The sequence below is a fragment of the Cuculus canorus genome, chromosome Z, assembly GCF_017976375.1.
Source record: "Cuculus canorus isolate bCucCan1 chromosome Z, bCucCan1.pri, whole genome shotgun sequence".
Classification (NCBI taxonomy): Eukaryota; Metazoa; Chordata; class Aves; order Cuculiformes; family Cuculidae; genus Cuculus; species Cuculus canorus.
In genome coordinates, this window is record NC_071441.1 from 8811155 (window position 1) to 8833769 (window position 22615).

At 41.6% G+C, this 22615-nt stretch overlaps 1 long non-coding RNA gene across 1 annotated transcript in view; it reads left to right on the forward strand.

The window, feature by feature from the left end:
* Window positions 1–15496: 15496 nt before the first annotated feature.
* Window positions 15497–22615, forward strand: part of LOC128850344 (uncharacterized) — a 40100-nt gene continuing 32981 nt past the window's right edge. Inside the window, exon 1 of the long non-coding RNA XR_008447668.1 lies at window positions 15497–15899. This is a non-coding gene — a long non-coding RNA (uncharacterized LOC128850344). The remainder of the gene's footprint in view (window positions 15900–22615) is intronic.

Consider the following 22615-nt stretch of genomic DNA (forward strand, 5'->3'; position numbering starts at 1 on the left):
TCCTAGACAAAAATAATCTCATTCAATGACTCTTCTGTGTGCATATACATGCATATAGGTGTACAAAACACATATATGCTCTATGTGCTACTACGGTATTGATAAATACAAGACTTTGGTACTTTTAAAGTCTACACGGGCAGCATTTGCCAAAGATGAAATGTACCTCACTGACTTTGGCAGCTGTGTAACAGAGTTGAACTCTATCTGAACTGTACCAGTAACAACCTTAATACATCTCTCAGTAATGCCAGTTATAGTTGTTTACTTCAGACGGAAACAGAGTTTCTTAATTTCTTTGCAATACTTTCTTTGTACTTCTACTTCTTTGTAATTCATCCAAATAATGAATTTTCAAATTGTTTTCATGATGATTTTTTCATTTCCCAGGGTGAACACTGTTCACAAGGTATATATATCCTCACTGAACTCAGTGGGTAAAGCCTGGCTCCCCCATAGCCAAAAGCAAAGCTCCAGTTTGATTGTGGCAACGCTAGGATTTTACCTAGCCAGCTTCACTGACAAACACATTTTCCCATTCACTCCTAACCTCATTTTAGTTTTTCTCCTCCAAAAATCCAGTTATTTGGCATTATTTTTCCACAGTCAGCTCTTCTCTGTTCTACTGGAGGATGGCTGAGTCCAAGGGATCAAAAGATTCCCAGACACTTAATCTACCCTTACTCAGAGGGCTTTGTTTTGTTTTGTTGTTTGCTTGCTTTTCCACTGAAAGCTGTTTCCCTGCTCTACTTACTCTGCGTGAGAAAGTCTGAGTAGAAATAGTCCTGAAAAGAACGACTCTGCAATATCTGTGATCAGAGGCCTCCTGTCACCAGGCCGATGGAAAGCTATTGTTCAGGGAGAACCGGTGTTGGGATTCACACTGCTGAACCCATCAGGACATCGCTTTCTTTGCCCTGGATGCAGTGCAAACAGATGCATAGGAACAGTTTCTTCTTTGGAAAACTTACCAGTCTAGACTGCCAATTCAGGCATTAGGGAGCAGTATTAGTTTATTATGTATCTGTTACAATTTTAAGAGGCTTTAAGGGTTAAGATGAGTAAGATTAAATTCTCTGATGTGTCAATTTGCATAACTGCATTGGAGCTGATGTGTTATTTGGGCTATAAACACAAGGAAGCAGCAGTTAAACTATGAAGTGAGTTACTTAATATCAACAATGTTTGATTATGCATCCTTAAGATTAAAGTTAGAATCCATCCTTATATTTCTAAACAAAATCAGAAGAAATTTAAGAGCATCTTTGGACTCCATGTTGCTTCAAGAGGCTCATCTTCTAATTTTATATTCCTATTTTCTACACACAAAAAATAATGGGGCTCTGATATCTAAGGGAGATTCCATGACTCTTTTGGAGTTTGCTCCCTCTGTATTCCCATCTTATAAAAATGCTTTAGTCAACACAGCTCAGTTTGTTGTCTAAATTCTTATCTAACTTTCTTGTCTAAATTCTGCTTGCAAAGCCAAGCTGTTGCTCAGTCTGCAGTGTTTTCACATTTGCATGGATAATACTAAATACCTGATCTCTATTTATTTCAGACTCTTGATTTCCTTTTGGCCAGGATTCCACAATCATTTGTGAATATGAAGGAATGAATAAATTAGCTCTCTTCAGTATGATAGTTTCAGAAATGTAAGTGAAGTGTCTATTTTCCAAAACACTAAAATCAAGCTATAACATAACAGATGTCTTGCTTGCTGTATTTCGAGTTGTGTAACAGTGGTCAGTGCTGTGGCAAACGGTAGGGACCTGACACATTGATGTCCTGCGCGTCACGACTACACACTATGGGGTCCTTCATGAATGTTTTCAAGATCTTCCCAGACCTTGGATATTCTATGTCATTTAGATTAGTTCAGGGTGCATTTATCGTTCCTGAAGCACTAGATTAAGATTTCACATTCCTTATAATAAACACCAGTACTTTGCCTTTGTCTGTCTTCCTCAGGAATCATTTGAACTCGGACATTTATTTCTAGCTGCCTATTCTTCTGTTCATTTGTTCTTTTTAGCCCTCAGATGTGTGGGCTAAGGTCCTGTGCAGTTTGTTTTTCATTATGTAGATGCCCGACCTAGCCAGACCTGACTTTTAAGGATGTATTTGTTTCCTTTTAGCAAGGAAATCTGGTTTACGATATGACACTCTGGTACCATCTAGGCAGATATAAATTCCAGGTTTCCCTTCATGTTTTGAAACGAACAGTGCAGAGAGATGCAAAATAAGTCTAAGTTTAAATAAATTCACACATAGATGAGTGAAACAGGCATTATCATCTGAACAGGAATGGTGTGTCTGTCTGCTTTCACTCCTTCTGGTATGACACTGAAAGTATAAACCCCAGCCCTTGGAAATAGATGCCCGTTGATTACCTGCAAAGGTTGAACTCCAGGACTAACAGCTCTCTGTGGCTCGCTCTAGTAGTAGGGTATTAGATGATGAATAAAGATCTAATCTCATTAATGAGTTTCATCTATGCAAGTTTATTTCAAGTACTTTCCTCCTTACAGTAGCCCAAGGATAGACAAACTTCACATAAAGACAATGATAAACACCATTTTTTTTAATGTTCTCCACTCTTTGGCTTTCCAACTTAGTTTCCAATTTGTCTCGATTTTTTTTTTCTGTTACAAATTTGTCACTGCTGCTGGCAGCTGACTTCCCTGATGGGAGGCAGGAAATTGCTAATGGGGAAACACCTTTCTCTCTGTTGAGTGATTTTTCACCAAGGGGATATTTCCTAGTATAGGAAACTGTCAAAGGAAGTGAGTATGTTGGGATGCTGGGAGGAAATGGAGAAAGAGAGAGTCCTCGACGGTCTGCCAATAACACTGAAGCTGTTTCAGCCCTTGTACTCTTTAAGATCTTAGGATGGTGGTGAAGCCAAAACTTGGAACAGTCAAGCAAGTAGAAAAAAAATTCTCCCTGAGGAGAGCAATTGGTGATCTGAGTGAAAGGAAATTGTCATGTTAGTAGAGAGAGGGTTAGACTTCGTAAGGGGAGAAGAAACTCATAAATATTTGGGGAGAGGCTCATTCCTCAAGAAGAGGAGAGGGTATCCTAGAAAATGTTCCCTACTCATGGGGTTGTCCTGGATAAAAAAGCACTTGCACTCACATAAAAGTCAAGTATATATTTTCAAATACATGTGTTACACTACTGTCGACCTCAAACTTCTTGATGGTTTTCTATTGACTCATCTCTTCAGGGATAAAAAGAAGCTCTTTAGAAGCAGTGAGATACAGTGCAAAACGAGAGTGAACTCATGCTTAACTCTACGACTTTATGCCTTCGCCATACAAAGCCTACATGGGGAAGTCTGACTTGCCACTTGTTAATGCTCTATAATTTAAACATATCAAGCAATTTATGCTGACAAAAAAAGAAGCAGATTGTGTCGGAAGGCGAATTAGGTAGCCCAGCACCTTAGCATTTAATCTTCAATTCTGTGAAAAATCCAGAAAGTTGATTGGCAGAAAGGCATTAAGAGAACTTTCCTGGGCTAAAGCTGTCAAAGGTGGAACAGGAAGACAAAGCACAAGAGCCAGTAGAGAACAACAGAACACACAGGGTCAGCCCTGCCTGTTGCATATTCACTGAGTTAGTCTTTTGGCATAAGGCATGAATATTGTGAGTCAGGATTTCAACTATCCCTTTTGAAAAGGGAGAAATTATGCAAACCATATGTTATGCTATTTATGAACTTGTAGGAACAACTGAACTGTTCTTCGATATGTGATATGTGAGGAAAAAGCTTCTACCTTTTCTTTGCTGTACTAAAACTCCCTTAGAAATAAAGAATTGAAGAACACAGAAATCGAGTAACTGAAAAAAATAGTAAGCAATAAAGGATCTATGTATATAACTTTTTTTTTGTATATGTATGGATTTATAGGTAACTGCCTATCTGGGTTAATTTTAGATCAGCTGTGTTATTCACAAATCTTTGTCAGGATATGGAATATGTTGTATTATTTTTAGACCAGGGTAAGCCAGCAAGTTAATAAGAATCACTCTAAGCTTCCCACTCTGGCATGTAGTGGCTCCAGCTTCGGAGAGGGCTTGGGAGAGGAACAGATGCAAACCGTTTGTCACAGTTTTCTCCAGCAGTTGACCTCTCCTGACCTTGTGATAGTGGAGCAGCAAGGGAGTCCACCAGGTATGCGTCAACCACCCCTTCCTAAAAATACACAGCAGCTATGGCTTGCAGAAGGACTTCTGTTGCTTCCTGTATGGTTTGCCAAAAACTTGTCAGGGTGCTAAGTCAGTACAGGCACAGATCACCAGGAGTGCTTAGGACAGTGTCTCTGTGTGATGTCACCTTGTGCCTCCTAATCACAGCCTGAAAAACAAAGCTCTCTGTGCTTCCCTGTGTTGGCAAGCGATCATTTCTGGGAGGTACTGAATCCATGCTCCTCTCTGCTTTGACCCTGTTACTGTTTGATAGTACAGGCTGGTATTCATCCATCATGTTTGTCTGGAAATTGGGTCAGAGAAGACTAGCATCTTGACATACACTTTAGAATCATCCCTCTTCATTTTGAACTGCAAGGTCACACAACTCAGTGGCCTGAGTAGAGGCATAGATGCACTGAACCACTGCCAAAGCAGCTGAAAAAGAGCTCCTATTCATTGCAGATTACATGTTTTGACCTAACTGACAGAAAAGCATACCTGTCAGCTCCATGGCAGGCTGATTAGGTTAATTAAGTTCTTGCCTATGAGTACAATAATTAGAACTGTCAGTTGTTTAAATGGTGATAGAAGAAAGACAAGACTAAAGTAGAAGCACTGGAGTTTGGAAGTACTAATCTTATAGGAATGAATCTATAACAGGCAGTGATTTAATACTTCCTTTCATGCAACCTTATTTATGAATAATGCTGAGAGGAGGAGAAAATTTTGTCTAGTGGGGTTTGTTTTGTTTTGCACTTACAGTAATGAGAACTGAGATGGTCAATGAGTTTATAAATCAGATTTATAGGCTGCAAGCATAACTGTAGCCTCAGGGTAACCTTGGAAAACTTCATTCTTTTCACAAGGAAGGCTGTAGGATAAGGAGAATAATGTGTATTTTCTCATCCTCTCAACAAAGGTATGAGAAGCCATTTTGTAAATTCTTGTAGCTTTGGATTTGTCAGTAAATGCTGTGCACCAGGGTGGTAAATTATAGTCGTAGCATGGTAAGTAGCACAAACTGGGAAGAGAGAGAAGATGAAATAACAAAACCAGAAGAGCCATATGTAAGGCTAAGGAATAAAACTCAGTCCTGAGAAGCTTCTTCAAGAGTATGAATTTTATTCCTTATGTTTTTATATGCAAGTATATTTGTAGGAGACCAGAGAAAAGAGAACAAAATGACAGCAGGTTGGGAAAATATAACTTGCTAGAAGCAGAGTTGAGTTTGCTTAGTTCAAAACAAAGGAAAGATTGAGGAGGAAGAGAAGATGCTCACGGTAGCACTTCCACTGTGATGGGTGGCAGTGTGATGATCACCTGAATCCCATGGCAGCTGAAAGAGGGACAGGAAGAAATCACCTTACACTGCAGCAGGTAAGAATATCACCTTGTGTCGTGGTCAGCTATCAGGGGAAGCTGTCTAAGGGTGTAGTGAAAGTACTGGAAAGTGTTGACATGATGATAGGTAAATATGCATTTGCATAAGTGGAAGAAGATGTCACACTGCCTCCTGCAGCCCTGTCCACTGGTGACTCTGCAGAGGACTGTGATTTAGCCATGTTCAGATTAAGATGCCAGCAAAGCACCTCCTAGAGGAAGTCAGGAAAAAAAAAAATCAAAATAGAGATGGAACAGGGTGGATGGAAAAAGATTAGGAGCAGCAAGACAGTTTTGGGAACTGGGATCAGGTATGGGTAGATCAGGTTATCCAAGGAAAAGCGAAGACAGACTTGATAAAGAGTCCAAAGTCTCAAAAAAGCAATGCAGTCACCCTAAGAAAGGCTGTTGTAATGACAGATGGAGAGTAGAGTTTAAAATGTGGAGGGAAAAGTAATGGTAACTTGCCACTTTGTAGAAGGGAGTCAGACTAACAACGGAGCTGACGAAGAAGGGAAAGAACAGAGGCCTGAAAACTTGGCCATGGAAAGATCGTTGAAAACTGCAGTCATGCAAGGATTAAGGCATTGTGTCCCAAGGTACAAGAAAGTCTGTATTTTAAACCTGCAGCCGTAAAATCAGTTTAAAGAATGTAATTCTGTGTCTTTTTAAAAGAGCACATCTGCCCCTGATTTTCTAGCATGCACGCATACAACACAGAAAAATGTCAGCCAAGCTTTAATTAGAAAAACCTTCCAGAAAATGTTAACGAGTTGTCTTTGTGGAACTGAACGGTTTTTAATCAGACCAGCTTAATCAGAGAAATGTACTGTTAAAAAGTCTTTGTAACCATAACTAATGTTCAGCCTGATTTGGACATGGTTTGGAGAAGGAGAAGGATGTGAGCCACTTCCTGATGTTGCTTAAGAAAATACAGTGACTGTAAAGCACAGAATGTTTCTTAAGTGTGGCAGTGATAATAACCTCATGTTTTTACTGACACTAGATAAGTTTTCTGAGCGGCTGGCATCAGAAGCTAGAAGAATCTCACGAGTTATAAATCATCCATCTCAAGCAAAAGTGCCAGAGCCAAACCCCTTCCCACCAGCAGGGACTGTTGACGTGTAAGAGCAGCTTTACCAGTTTATTGAATTGGGTCATTAACAGCAGCTATTTCTTGGGTAAGGATTGCCTGTGCTGTTTTGTGTTAAGCAAAGGCAACTCCAGCCACCACCGTGAGTCACACTGCCTGCCCACTGCAGGCTGTTAAATACCAGTTGTTGAGGAAAATTCACTGTAGCTTTTTTTTCTACTGGAGCGAGGTAAACAGTATTTAAATGGCACAATGTCATGCTCTGCTCTGTCGCTATGGTGAAGCTCAAGTGTCGCTAGCTGGGGATCTAAAGACAAAAATCAGGGGTTTCTGCTAAGCATAGCTTTTTTAATTGACACTCTTCCCTTCCTACGCAGTGCTCATCCTTGGGCTGTGTGCAGGTACCCACCTCTGCCCTTGATGAATACAGAGCCAATTGTGGAGCCTGTGCTCTATAATTAAAAGTTGCCTAAGTAATTAAGAAATTAACAGAGTCTAAATCTCAAAATTATGATAATACTCTGAAATGAGGTTAGGAAGTGGGTGGTATTCTTTACCTTCCTTTCAAGGCTGTGTGTCTTAAGAGAGATGTGTATGTCTGTGCTACTGCACCAGGAATAGAAGCACTAAAATTTTACTTTTGCATCTTTTTTTCCACCAACAGATCTCCATGTTGTCACACTCCACCTACAAAAATTGGGCTGGTGGGTGCCTTGTACAATATTTTATAAACTGAAAGTACTTAAAAAAAAAAGTCTTTGAGACTTCGTCACTCAAAGGAATTACCCTAGGATTGTGAATCTCTGCTTCTCAACAGGTAGGGTGCATATGCATGCTTTCATCCTCCTGCGAGCATGTGGGGAGCTGACGTGGCTGCATTTCACCATGAAACAGGGAGAATATTCCTTGTGTTTACCATAGGGAAAGGGCTGTAATTGCAGGCAGCTCACAGGCACTGAACATCACTTTCTAACTAGATCCTAAGATTAAGTACTCAATTTTTACAGATCACTCAGCAAATGGAAGAAAAAAATATGTTTCAGCTGAACCATAGGAAATACGGATTGAACTGAGGTACATGCCTTTTAATTCTATAGCTTCTGGAAACTTATGGAAAACTCTTACTTTTGGCCTTTCACTGAATACTTAAGTCCCTGTTTTGGCACTTCTGCATAAAAATAGTATGGCTTTCTTGGGTGCTAGGGACCTGGAGGAGTGGCGTGAGCAGAGCTGGTGCAGTAGGTGCAGGATGGGAGCACATCCATGTCGGTACCTGAGCGCAGCCATCCAGCCTCTACACTGCATAGTGCAAACAGCAGTCATCTCAGACCTGCTGATGCCCTCAGGTTTTTGGATGTGGTTTTGGTTCGGCTTTTATGTGGATTTCCTTCGTGTAGAGCAGCTGCTTTTGGACTTATTAGAAGTAACAGAACTGCACCCGCCTGATTCGAAATTACCTAGGCACAGGGTTCAACAGAAGGATTTTGTCTCACAGATGGTGATTTCAGGGAGGACCTTGAAGGTAATCTGAAGGTATTTGGCACCCAAGCCGGGGACAGCATAGGGACAATTGATTCCTTCTTCCTCTGGATTTACAAGCTAATTGCTGAAGACAATAAGGTAAAATAAGCAGTATATTGTATTCTATAAGCAAAAAGCAGTGCAGGGCCAGTCTTGTGCCGGGGAGGTAAAGGTTAATGGAATAGCCTTAGGGGCCTTTGAGTATGTGTATTTCAGAGTCTGATGAGGATGTCTACGTTTATCTGATATAAGACATGCAAGATGCTGATGGCATGAATGAAAGAGTCAGGGTTAACTGGAGGCTGGCTTGTAAAAACAAAGAACAAATCTACAAGAACCAGAGGAAGCAAGCAGTAAAACCTCTGATAATAGTGACAGGCTTTAGCTGCAAGATGGATATTAAGACCTAGCATTTTAACCTTTCCTAAATTAGAGGCTGTTTGGATGTGCAGTTATATTTTGGGCATGGCTCTATTTATAAATAACAAAAAGGTCTTCATTCAACCTGCCAATTTACGCAGATGGACAAAGACAGCTTTGGAGGCTTAAGAAACCCTTTTTTTATTTTACAATGCTACATCTGTTCTAGATAACGCAGGAACACTGTTTAATAAGATTTTTCATATATGCTTCCAATTTAATATGTCTCCATAATCCCTTCAGATACTCATATTAGAGAAATTAAACTAGACAAATAGTACAGTGACAAGAGTCGGATCTGAGCAACGATATAAACCAGAGAAGCAGACTCAATCTATAGAAATGCCTTGGTCAGAGAACTAATAAAATTTTCTTTTCTTCCCCCTTGACAAAGACTACATTTTATTAAGCAACCCCCTTCTGACAGCTAGATGTTGTTGCTGAGAAACTAATCAGAGAAATGTCTGGAAATAGGTTAGGTCTCCTCTTTGATTTAAAAGCAGAGCAAAGTTTGAAATATGACCATTTAAAAATAGATCCAGGCTCTGAGTTGCCATTTAGAATAAATCAAAACTCATTGTTTGACTAAAATCTGACACTTCAGCCAGAGTTTTGACAAGACTGTGAAACCAATGGTGTCCTTTTTTGTCTGGTCGCACAGTCAGCATTCAAGACTCTATCCAATTTTATTATTTGGGAAGAGACAGTGGAGTAATAATTAGAACGAGTAATAATTAGAACTGAACCTCAATATAAGATCATGTGTCTTCTTTTGTGACAGTTAACCCCAGAAAAGCATGTGTCCATTTAAAATTTTACTATATCCTAAATCCAGTAAGGCTAAATTTTTACTTTCAGGAGTATTCCAAGTGCAGGAGTTTAAAGATTGTTAGTCAACATATTTAATTATGCCTATGTTGACTGCACCTCTTCCCTTCCTCCAATAACCAAGTTTTACACGTTAAAAAAGGAGGTGACAGAGATTGCCTGTGAACATGAGAACTTTGCACAGGTAGAAGTGGGCATCTGTCTTGCTTTCTCAGACACTGCCACAGTTGGATGCTGAAAATATTTCCTCATTATGCATAATTGCATATTAGCACACTGCAGTGCCAGTTCTCTGCTTTACATGGATTTTCAGAGGCCTTTTGTTAGCAGAGATTGCTAGAGGAAGCTGCTCATGTCCATCGAGAACCACCCAGATCAGCTGTCAGACCCATGCAGCTGTTGCTTACAAGAGTGAAAACAAATTGTAAATGCCTCTTCCATGGGATTCTGGAGACCAGCACCATCCGTTGACTGCATGGAGCATATTCTGTCCGTGATGGACCCACTGTGGGAGGCTGCCCACAGCTGCAACAGCCCTTCCTGGGTGGCTTGGCCTTGGCCTTCCTTGGGTGGTCATTGGTGGAAGATGCAAGGAGCCCTGTGGAAGTTTCAGGGGCTGTGAGGAAGGGCTGCCATCCACACAGCCATTGCTTCCAAGCCTTGCTGTCACATTCGGCACACGGTGACAGGGTAGCCTCTGTTTCTAGCAGTGACTCATTTAGTCAGTGTGCATTTGGAATGTCAATCTTGCTTCAGAGAATCACTTTGGTTGGGAAACTCAAGTGTCCTAGCAGAGAAAATTCCATCCTTCCCACTGTCATTTGAAGCTTCATAGTCCTTGTGGTGGGTAGGTGATGCCTTAGATCCATGAGTGCTTTTCCTGAGTGATCCACACAGAGGAAGTGAAGTAAGTTATGTGTGTTTGCATACACCCATGTACGTATATGAAACCTGAATTACACAGAAAAGACTATAATGTCTGAGAAATCAAGCATTTAAAAGGTAAATCAATCAATCAATCAATCAATCAATCAAAACAAGAACTGTGTGGAAGAGCTGAGACCATTGCAACAATAGCCCGAGAAGGAGTTTGCTGCAGAATCTCACAGGATTTTTTGCAGACAGCACCAGCCCCCCTGCCCCCTCTTCATCCCAGGTGTTCTCCCCATGCCAGCAGGACAGGTGCCGTGACCACAGCTTTGAGGTCTTCTGCCACAATGTCCTTGGCAGCAGGGAGGATTAACAACTGGGAGACGCCTCCCCAGTCCCGTGACCCTCAGCTACACTCGCTGCACAGTTTGCACAGGGTTCAGCCACCGGTGCTGCCTGTGGGTGAGAACTGCTCTTGCTCACAGAGATCAGGAGAGGTGGGGACAAAGCCAGAGCGCCTGTCAGTGTGGGGAAACTCTGTAGTGGAAGAAGTCAGCAGAAGCAGGCAGTGTTTTGACAGGAGTGTGGTATTTTTTTTTCTCCCCTGCTTTAAAGTATCCTGTCCAGTGTGGTTAATCATAGAAGATATATTATTCATCATTGGCAAGAAGGGGTGGCAGCCCCAGCACCTCTGTTCCTCGAGGACTGTTTCACATTATTCTGCACGCGTGCTGGACTACTGCTTTTATGCATGTGGCATAAAACCAAACCTGCCCCATTTAAAGTCTTTTCCTAAAGGCTTTACTGATCATAAAATACATACTTTTCTGAGGCCTCATTCCGCAAACCATTTTAGGCTCTATTTTAGACTTGTTACCTTACCTGCCATTATAATGTACTTAGATTCTGTGTGCAAGTAATTTGTGAGGGCTTTTTTTTTAAAATAAAATCCATTTCCCACTGTTGTGATTAAACAGCAAATGTTTCATGTCCCTTGTTAAAGCTTTTTAACATGTGTTTAATAAAACTCCTTAGAAACCAAGCCCCAAACCCTTATCTACAGATCAGCTGTGTGATGCACAGAGGGCCTTTGTATCACTGTTTGCTTTCTTCACAGCAATGATGCTGATAATTGAGAGTCTATTGTCTGATAGAGCTGTTTTCCACTCTAAGCTGAAAGGGAGAAGCAGTAGCTCTCTCATATCACACTGGAACTCCTAATGTGGAACAAAAGGTCCTGACTTTCCTCTATTCTTGTTGTCTGTCACCAGTTAGTAGGAATCGTGCTCCAGCTGAATGCTCTTCTTCCCAAATGTGGCTCTAACTGAAGAAGTGGTGATGGAGGCATCTCTAAAGAGTACGAAAGGAGCACCAAGAAGCCTCTGGTCTCTCTGCATTGGAGGAGGTGAACTGTTTGCTGACCAGTCAGATTAGCTTAAAGTTTCCATAGGGCTTCTAATTTGTCCCCGTTGTAAAAAAAAATGGCTATGTATACGATGAGGAGGAAATCAAGGAAGCCAAACCTGAGGATGTATAGGTTTGTATAGGAATGGAGCAGTGGCTGATGTCTCAAGAAGCAAAGTCTTGATTGCCTCTGACCTTTAAGCTCTTTTGAGCATCACTATTTCTCATCTGGGTAAGTTACTCCTCCTACCTGTGGGTCCCTGGCTATTTTAAGCTGGCCATCATGGTGCTAAACAGGTGCTGCAGTCCTGGCTGGCAGTGGCAGTGGGGATCCTACGTGTGGTTTCAAATCCTTTGGGATAATAATTGCTATTGTGAGCATGACACGCACAAGCACACACAGGCATATCACGAGTAGCATGATGTCATGTTTGGTTTCTGCAAACTGTTACTGTTACAGTGGATTCTCATTATATGGTAAACTACAATACATTCATTTTTTTCTTACCAAAAAGTCAAGGGAATAAAACATGCTCTCTCCGGTTAACAAAGAAGCCAGATGTTCAGAATAATTTTTGAAGCATGAGCAAATTCAAAGCCAAATTAAGCAAGTATATCTGGACATAGTCTTTTCAAGCTCTGTTTTCTCTCCCTTAAATCTCTCAGCATGAAAAAATAAAAATCTTGCTGGGTGGTAACACAAAAGTTGATGATTAATTGTAACCTTCTCTCAGGGGTATTTCATTGCTGGGAATCGTGTCACAAACAGCCCTCAACTGACTCTGAGAGTTACCCATAGGCAGTAAAATATTAAGATTTCTCTCTCTGTTCAGTCCCTCTTATGATCTAAATAGAATCAAGGGCTTAATTCTGCTTCCTTATATAGAATTTAAGCAGCATATTTGAAGGACAATATCAGCTATTTTTTCAATATGAAAGACAAATTCATGCAGGTCATGTGAAAATTACTCACCATAACACTGAATGGATTATGACTTTTTGTGAACATTTGCTAATTAAATTTTTGAGAAGCATGAGTATTTGGTGAACAGTGTGCATATTTGTATATGCAAACATAGTAATTTGTCTTCCACAGCAGAGACGCTCTTGAATATACTGTTTTGCATAGGCACTGTAGAACACTTAGGTCTTCTTAATAAGGCATGCACAAATTCCTCAGGATCTTGGTTTATTTCTTTTATGCAATGGAAAGGTATCTACCTTTCTAAATCTAGGAGCCTTTCCAGAAAGAAAATTCATCCAGATTGTCAGTTTAACCGTATACCATCGGTCAGCCCTTTACAACGTTTTAGTGTATATCTTTCCTGACATACTACTTGAGCATGTATTGCACACCGCACTGCATACAGATACTTGCCCATTACACACCACTGCTGTACAGGAAAGTGCTTATTTTAATCTAGAAGTAATTCTTGTGACCTTGGTTGTGATCTGGTTCAAAGTCATTATCTTTGTTTAGGTCCCTAAAAGATAATTTAGCAATAAAAGTTACTTACAGAAGCTTTGTAGGATGTAGACTTTGGAAAGTGGCACAATTCATTGTACTAGTATCTACTGCTGTTGAGCATTAACTTCTTAATAATGAAGTCTTTCAAATCAAACACTGCATACACAATAGTGCACTTGAATCTAGCAGTTTGGCTGAACACAAGATAGGGATCGTTTCCTTTATTCTTCTGTCCATTATATTAACTTTGATCTCTATGTATGGGCAGTTCCCATAACACTACACTTTTTAAAAATATGAAGTCAGTACATACATTTCATGTAGATTTGGGGCTATTCACTCCATCTACCACATAAAAGGGGCTGCTCGGCTAGATGTGGATTCCTTTATGCTAAAGAAGGTCAGGACAAACTGTGCTTTCTTTTGTTTATCTCAGCTGAAATCTTATCATGGATTATTTTTCATTAATCTCAAATTTCTAATATATTTCAGCAAAAATAAAAGCTGAACTAATATCTTTGTAAAGCAGAATACCTGCTTTATTCTTAAGTAAAGCAGAAAACACAGTCACTATACCGCTTTACAACTTGTGTTGATTTGCAGAAATTAAGTGTCTTTTCTGAGCGTCATGAAAGGAAGAAGATTGCAGGTGCACACTCACAAGCTGGAATGAAGATTGACCACTACTGTGGGGTCTTGGTTTTGCAGTACTAAGGGTGTGCTATATTCCCATACTCAGCTTTATATGGTGCTCAAAGAAGAAGCAATGTCAGAATGGCTGTGAATACTCAGCACTGATTCCAATAGGGCTTGAAAGTGTCAAGCCAGGCACTGAAAAACAGACCATATGGATGGTGTTAACCTAAAGTGATTTGACTCTAAGGAGACAAGGAAAAATCCATTTCTCCAGAGTGACCCCAGGTCTAAGCTTGACTGGGCAGGTGTCCTGCGGGGAAACTGCACATGGTCAGTAATTGAGGGCTCTGTCCTGCGCCGTAGTGCGTTTCAGAGTCTAAAGGGGAATTTTTCATCCTCAGCTGCTTGATTTAGATCAGACTTTAGAGGTGGACAACTATCGATGCCTTGCTCAGTGCTGACACAGACTGACCACAAGCTGTCCTGATCCTGGCTTGTGAGTACACACTGATCCTTCCTAGTGTAACTCCTCTGTGTTGTTACTTTTGACTTGTTTTCAGCCTTTCCCCCTCCTCCAGCCAGTTTCTGTGTTCAGCCCTCAAATCTGTCACCCCACTCCCAAGGTGGGACTTAGAGACCTGATCTCAGGGAAGTTGGGGGTTAGGACCACAAGGAATAGTTTGCAGAGCTTTAGACTGGACTATGCATGGTAGTGGGCAAACTCTTCAGTGGAGAAGGTGCTGAGACATGCGAGGAGCTACCAAGGGTGTGCAAACCATAGATCTGAAAGGTCTATAGCTTTGCCAAAATGTCACAGACTTTATGCAAAGCACGGTTGCCTTATTTCAGCAAAATTTCAAGTGATGCTATTCTGACCTCTCCAGAGTTTCCTGAGAACGTTTCAGCCACAGCACAATTATTTCTCGAATACACTCAAAATATTTTTTCTCAGAGTGAGACTTCTAGGATTGAAAATGGTCAAGGGCGAAGGAAGGTCCATAGCACAGAAAATTTGCGCCAAACATTTAAAATTTGACAAAACTCTCTGCAACAGAGAAGGGATACCTTTCGAAGGATGAATCCTGCCAAGTCATGCATCTGAAATAATTCGTCCATGGAAAAGCAGCCACAAGAGCTGCTGGATGCCCATGGAAGCACCACGCAGCTGTTTCAGTGCCCAACACGATATTCCCCTGGGAAAGTAGGTAGAGATTAGGCAAGCAGCCAGAATTCAGCCAGAACTGCACCAGGGGATAACACACACTTTCTTTTTTCCTCCTTTTTTTCCCCCTGGAGAGCAGTTCCTCAACCACAAGGGGTCAGAGCATCCCAGCGCAGCCCCCAGCCGCTGCCACTCCCCTCCGGGAGGGGCATTTCAGGGCCAGAGGCATTTCCTCTGCCAAAGTACAGCTCCAGGGGGGTGTGGAGACTGCCTGCTCAGGGACCTCGTTCGGGTTCTCTCCTTCCTGGGAGCTGAGAGGAGGTTTCTGCTGTAATTTGTTCCTAAGGGTCCCTAGGGGCCTCAGCTGAGCTCATGCAAACAGTGGCCACTTCTGCCAAGGGGAGATTCCAAAATCTTGCTGGACAAGGCAAAGAGGAAGATTAGATCGCTTTTATGTCATCCAGTTGGTTAGAAAAAGGATGTCACATCGTCTGACAACACCTTTGGGAAACCTCTCTGTCCCTTTGTTCCTGAAATCTTCAGGGTTAATCCTCCAATAATCCTAAATTGGGATGACAGTACTAAGAATCTTGACTAATTTTAGGTATGCAGGCCTCTACTTGAAACTTAAATTTGTCAAAAATCTGAATCTATCGTTCTTTTCCTCCTTCCCTCCTTCCCCTTGCTGTTCAGGAATGTTCCCTTGTAGCTGCTTTCCTTAAACGAACCAACTGCTTCTCACAAAATCTCTCACTTCCTTTAGTTATGCCATGCACAGAACAGAGGGGCGAAGCCAGTCCTAAGCCAATGGATGTTATTTAACAGAAATGAAAACAAAACACAACTTTTCAACACAAAAGGAACACCTTTGCCCCAAATCACCTAATTTTTTAAAACATCCCTTCTGATACCAAAGCTAAGTAAGTTTCAATTTGTTGTTAAACTATTTCTGTTCCCACTTCAGCCCAGTTTTGTGCTTTGAAGTTGTTAGTGGATTTAATATAATTAGCTTTTTCAGTGTTAGGAGTTTGTTTTCCTAAATTTTTGGTGCTGATTCTCACGCAAATGATAATTTTTAAAACCTTCTTTCCTGTTGCAGTTTCACTGAGTACTGATTTACACGTACTCATAAAATAGATATCAGATGATATAAAGCACATGCTGTAGTAGCTGTGCCCCCTTCATATGTATCTATAGAATATGCTGACCTAAGCTGAAACAACACTTTTAACAGGAAGTAATGTCTTTATTTTTCTGTGGTTTTTTCTATTTTAAATCCATAATGTATGGAAGAGTAAAGTTATTTAAATGCATGTTTTTCACGCTTGGTCTGAAATCCAGCTATACAGCCTTGGAAAGTCTTATACAGTGTATTGGAAAGACAGCAGAGGAGGAACTTGATTCTAGTCTACAATTTTGGTGGGAGAAAGTATTTGAATCTGCTTGAATTTGTAATGAAGTAAGGAGGCAAACTGAGCCTAATGACTCATATGTGACTACAGAGAAACTGAAACTAGTGGATGTTTGTAAAATCAAAAGTATCTGCCTTTTGGAACCGCGTATCAAGTGATGCAGAAGAAAAGCAGGCAGTGTACAAAACATCTGTATCTGTCAGGGATGGGCAGGGTGCATCACCTCCCAGCTCTGGAGCTGATGAGCATCTTGTGCCTGCTGGACTCAGCGAGCCCTTGGGGGGCAGTTGGGTGCTGCGACACCCAATGCAGTGGCTTGGTGTGGGTCTTCAGATGCCACACAAGCCCAGACTGCATCTCCGTTCCCAGACAAAGTGTGTGTGGGAACTTCTGAAGGTGAATGTGACAAAGAAGAAACAAGAAAACATGTGGAATTAATCAGTTCCAGCGAACTGGCATTTTTTCTTATTAGCATGTATTCAGTCAGGCCCATGGAGCAGAGAATGGCTGCCGTCTTTAAAATTATATCCTGGTTCTCACACAGCCTGTTTATTCAGGAAACAAAACTGGATGATGGGTTCTTCCAGCTTCTACATGATTTCCTGGTGCTTGTTTACATTTGTGGAGAGTCTGGGTGGTTTCTTGACTTCATTAGAAAGCAAGAAGCAGCTCTGCGATTTTTGATGACCCATGTTCAAAAATACTTTACAAAGGCTTAGTTGTGAAAATATCAGTAAGATTTTATTTTGAAAATAACGATTCAAGTTACACTTCTTCAGCAGCTGTATCATTTAAATAACCACAATTTCTGTATTTGGAGTTATATATTAATGTCAGAGATTTGCTGTTTTATTGTTACTTCAGTGAGAAGAGAACATACACATGTATTATTACTCTATGCACATTTTACTATCAAAATTAATACAAAAAAAAGGCGATAAATGGGTTTTGTGTGTGTGAAACAATCAGATTAATTGTGGTCAGATGCTGACTTGAGTGAATGAGAGTGAACAGGTTGCTTTCACATAGAAGTGCAGCATTTTGGAAGGAGAATATTTCCATGGGAAAAGAGAATAACTTCTTTTCCATCAAGCTCAGCACAAGAGGTATAGTGTATTCTACATAAGGGATCCACAAAATGCTAAAGAGGAAAATACAATTCTGAGAAACTTGCACGATACCAAGAGATTTATATCAAATAGATTTACTTCTTAGGTTTTGGACTTATTTTTCTTGTTTCATGAAAATCTTGTTTCTTGTTTCTGAAATCTTTATTTCAGAGTGTATGTTAGATATCCTGAAATTAACTAGTGCCATATCTCCATCCCAAACAGCAGCATAGCCCCAGAGCTTCACAGCCAAGATGTCTCATACATATGCAGAAAGGTTTTTCTTGCAGGGTGTGGCTGGGAGGACTTAGGAGTCCCCTTAAGCTCTGGGTGCAGTACAAGGTGGGAGGTATTCTCCTCTATAGGCCTCTCCTCAAAGCCAACTATTTCCCCAGGATGACCAAATATGAAAGTCCTGAGATTAAAGTCTCCTGACACAGTGTCTCTGTGGGCACATCTGACTTTGGTTTACAAGAGTAAGTTGGAGTCCTTCTGCATGGAAGTGTAGCAGTTTCTTCTATCCCATTTGTGCTGGAAGGGCAATCTCAGATTTCGTGATAACAGCTCTCTGGCTTTCATTTGCACAAGTCCAATATGATGTACTCGACACTCCCTGTTCTGGAACAGTTTCATTTCCTGGGCAGCCTACCCTGGGGCTTGTCAGCTGCAGAAGTCCGAATTGCGCTCCTCAGGCTACCTTGAATTCAGTCTGCCCCAAATGCTGTGGATACCTTTCTTCATATTTGCTCATCCAGACAGGTATTTCTGTCCTTCATGTGCCAGCGTAGGGGCAAGATGGACTGCAGATTTCTTAGAATCACAGAATCACAGAATCACAAGGTTGGAAAGGACCCACTGGATCATCGAGTCCAACCATTCCCAACACTCCCTAAACCATGTCCCTAAGCACTTCATCCACCCGTTCCTTAAATACCTCCAGGGAAGGCGACTCGACCACCTCCCTGGGCAGCTGTTCCAGTACCCAATGACTCTTTCTGTGAAGAATTTTTTTCTGATATCCAACCTAAACCTCCCCTGACGGAGCTTCAGGCCATTCCCTCTTGTCCTGTCCCCTGTCACCTGGGAGAAGAGGCCAGCTCCCTCCTCTCCACAACCTCCTTTCAGGTAGTTGTAGAGAGTAATAAGGTCTCCCCTCATCCTCCTCTTCTCCAGGCTAAACAACCCCAGCTCTCTCAGCCGCTCCTCATAAGACTTGTTCTCCAGCGCCCTCACCAGCTTCGTTGCTCTTCTCTGGACACGCTCCAGAGCCTCAACATCCTTCTTGTGGTGAGAGGTCCAGAACTGAACACAGTATTCGAGGTGCGGTCTCACCAGTGCCGAGTACAGAGGGAGAATAACCTCCCTGGACCTGCTGGTGACCCCATTTCTGATACAAGTCAAGATGCCGCTGGCCTTCTTGGCCACCTGGGCACACTGCTGGCTCATGTTCAGTCGGCTGTCAACCAGCACCCCCAGGTCCTTCTCTTCCGTGCAGCTCTCCAGCCATTCTTCCCCCAGTCTGTAGCGCTGCATAGGGTTGTTGTGCCCCAAGATTTGTAGCATCCATGAGCAAAGGAACACCCGATCCTTCTCTCCTCTCTGCTCTGATGGTACAACACAGTACCATGTGTTGTGTCAGTCACCAGCCATTGTGCTTTCAGTATATATCGAACTCATGCCTTTATCCTACCCCTCTGTTTTCATCTCTTCTGAACACTTTTCTGGTTTTCATTTTAGCCAATACGGACAAGTGTCAGTCTTCTGTGAGTACATTTATGCCTCAGTCCCATCCACATCACCAAAATATCAGTAACATTGTGCTGAGTGATTTGTAAATCCTAGGCTCAGCCATGTCCTCACTGACACCGATGGAAATTAAATGTTACTTTGGGGCATTCATCAGAGTTGCAGTACTATAAAACCTGTGCAAAATGTGCCAAAGGGCAGCCTGTGGTTTTACACAGAGCTGTAATAAAACCATTTCTAAGGTTTTTCAACGGTGTGCTCAGTTGATATGGTAAAATCTCTTCTACTGAAAAAAATACTGAGAATTTATTTGTGTTTCCAGACAGGCACCTTCAGCGCCATTAGGTGCCTCAGTGTCTGTTGAGTCCAGCAGAAGTGGCAGTGGTGCCTCCAAGCACTGAGCTGCATGGTCCTATTGAAACAGCGTTTGTTTTTAAATGCCCGTGCTTAGCAGTTGCTGGGCAGTTTGCTAGGAGAAAATAAAACCTAGGAGCTGGGCTATGAGACAGATGCTGGTTCTAATAGGGCTTCTGCTGTATCAGTCATAAATACGTAAGAGCTGGGCTGTTATCTGGAAAGGCAGTCTGTTCCTCTAGCTATAGATCCTCACTCTCTGGTGGTGAGCTGACTTGGCTTCTCTTTAAGGTAATAGGCATTATGGCTACTTTTTATTTTGACCAGAATGCAAATACCTGTTCCTGAAAACTGTAGTGAAAGTAAAACCACAAACACTGCATGATGAAAAAGTCACATAAAGTTTTCTCTGCAAGGCATTTAGCTCTGATGTGCTCCTTTAGCAGCTAAGCTGCACCTACATGTACAGCTAAGAGCAAGCCCTCTTGTCATGCATTTGTGCACAAACATCCCACATTGCCTCTTGTAACAACAGCCACATTATGCTTCCTTGCACAAAACCAGCTGTCAGTTTAGATTTCCTTAATCCTGTCAGATTCCAACTCAGCCAACTAACAACCATTATCTATGAGAAACCCTTCCGCGAAATAAAGCAATGTCCTTACTGAAATGACATGTCATAAAAATTAGTTTGGTCACCAATCCAAGGAAATACTTTTGTTTAAGTTTGAAAATTATAGTCTTGTGGTATCATATTCTCTGGTGCTATAGATCTCAGAAATGATGAACAGAACAGCACAGATGCAGCATGCAGGACCAGATCCCTGCTTGCCCTAATCACGTAACACACTTACACGGTGCAATTGTGCTTAGCAAATTGTTGATATGTAGACAGTACACACGTATGGGCAATGGCAAAACACTCTCAGGCACAACCTTTCCAAAATACGTCAATGCAAACAAGGAATGTGAACCATGAGGATTTTGGCCTACCAGAGTTAGGACAGCTCATTCAAAAGTAACCTTTCACCAGTGAAAGAGTCAAAGGTGACCATCACTTCTCAAAAAGGTGTAGTAATGGTTTTTATGAGCTCCTCTAAGAAAGGCTAAGGAGAAGAGAGGTGAAATGTGCATATTGCAGGGCTTATTTCTGCCTGTGGGAAACAGGAGCCAGAAGGAAACCAGGCAGCTTTTCCTTTCCCTGGACCGAGAACACCATATGGATCAGACCAGTGAATGACCGTGAACATCTTCAATGCAGTGGTCCTCAGCCTTCTTAGCCCTCAACAAACCCTGCAGATAGTTTATACTTCCCCGAGTACCTGACTCACTGAGCAAGAGGAGGGGAGAAGGCTGGATGCAAGCTCAGCTCGTAGGGACTGTATTTTGCTAGCATGGAAAGGGAAGCCATCCCAAATCCAAACAGTTGAAGTGTGTAGCTCTGCGAGGCCTGTATGCACACGATATTTTGACAAGATTTGCAGCTCCTCAGGGCACCAGCTGGGAAAAGCTGAACAGGTTTTTCTATTTTGCTGTTAGTTTTGTGCATTTGTAGCTTAAATGGATGGCAGAGTTGCTAACCACAGAGAGTTTGCTTTTCAACACAGTCAGAGTCGCTTTTCAGTATATCAAGTAGACTGTGTTAAGAAGAAAACTCCCCTTACTTTCGCTACATTTTAGCCACTATTAAAAGCAATGAAGGAAATTATTTCTGCCTCTTTTCCTCCACAGCAATGTAGGAGAAATTTGTTTTTTCTTTGTAACGAAAGCTGTGACCTTTATCTGTTTACAAGATTTGGCATCAGGGACTTTCAGAAAAAAATCATGATGTATAATGGGACTCATTATAAAATGCTAAGACCTGCCATTCCACATAATCTGATAATCCTTTTACATCCTGGTCATCAAAGACAGTGAAGTTTTAGTGTGTTTGAACTTGAATCTTTTCACAACATTTCAACCCACTTGATAATACATTTGTAAAAGCAACGGACCAGCTTCGGTTTTTGGTTCATGAAATAATGTGCAGCCCACAGCTGTGCTACAACCACACAAAGAAAAACACATACTTCCTTCTTTGGGAGGAATATTGCAGCTTTTTGGACATAACTTTTATGTGAAAAAGGGAGAGGGGTTAACGTATTTTCCAGTAAATGCACTAAATATTATTTTATGAGCTTTCCTTTAAAATTTTACTTTTCTAAATCAAAACGATGCATCTTTACTAATAGTTACTTCCAACCCAATTATTTTGTTTCTATTGAGTACAAACTGCTATTTAGAGAGGAAAAAAACCCTGCTGTGGTCTGTTCCCTCTAGGCTGATGGAGGCCTCCAGGCACTCAAACTAATCAGAGCGCTGTCTCAGGGTCAGCCTGATCTCTGCAGAGATCTCTGCAGAGGCTGCAGCTGAGCTCTTCACATCATATCTGAAAGTTCTGCACATTTTATATGAAAGGTGACAGGCACAAGCACTCAAGTATTGAAAGCATGCAAGAAAGATGTTTTAACAGGAAAGTAGCGCAAGCCTGTTTTCGAAACTCGGTATTAAATCGCACGTATCAACTGTATTTTTGGGAACTGAAAAAAAAGTCTTCCCCGAAGCATTGTTTCTACACTGACAGCAAACAATAAAAGGATGGTTTCATTGTAAAATGGTGAGGGAAAAGCTGGGGATACAAGTCTGTTTTCACTATAGACCTCCAGTGTGATTTTATGGCAGTGCCTGTGCTTATATTTCATTCTTCTGCTGCTGGAGAGAGCAGCGCACCCTTTTTGGACCCCTTTGTCTGTCCAGTGGATTTAGATGTAAGTGCTTAGTGGCCGACACTCTCTCCTCCTCAGTGGCAAACCAACACCCTGCATAATGAAACCCTAATCTCTGCTGAAGCCCAGTGATAGTAAGACTGAAGCAGAAAAGGCAGCATTTAAAGGCAGCAGAGAACAATGGTTAGGCAAGATGACTTCAGATGATACTTTTCTGACTGGCAAAATACCAGGGTAATGGTTGAGCAGT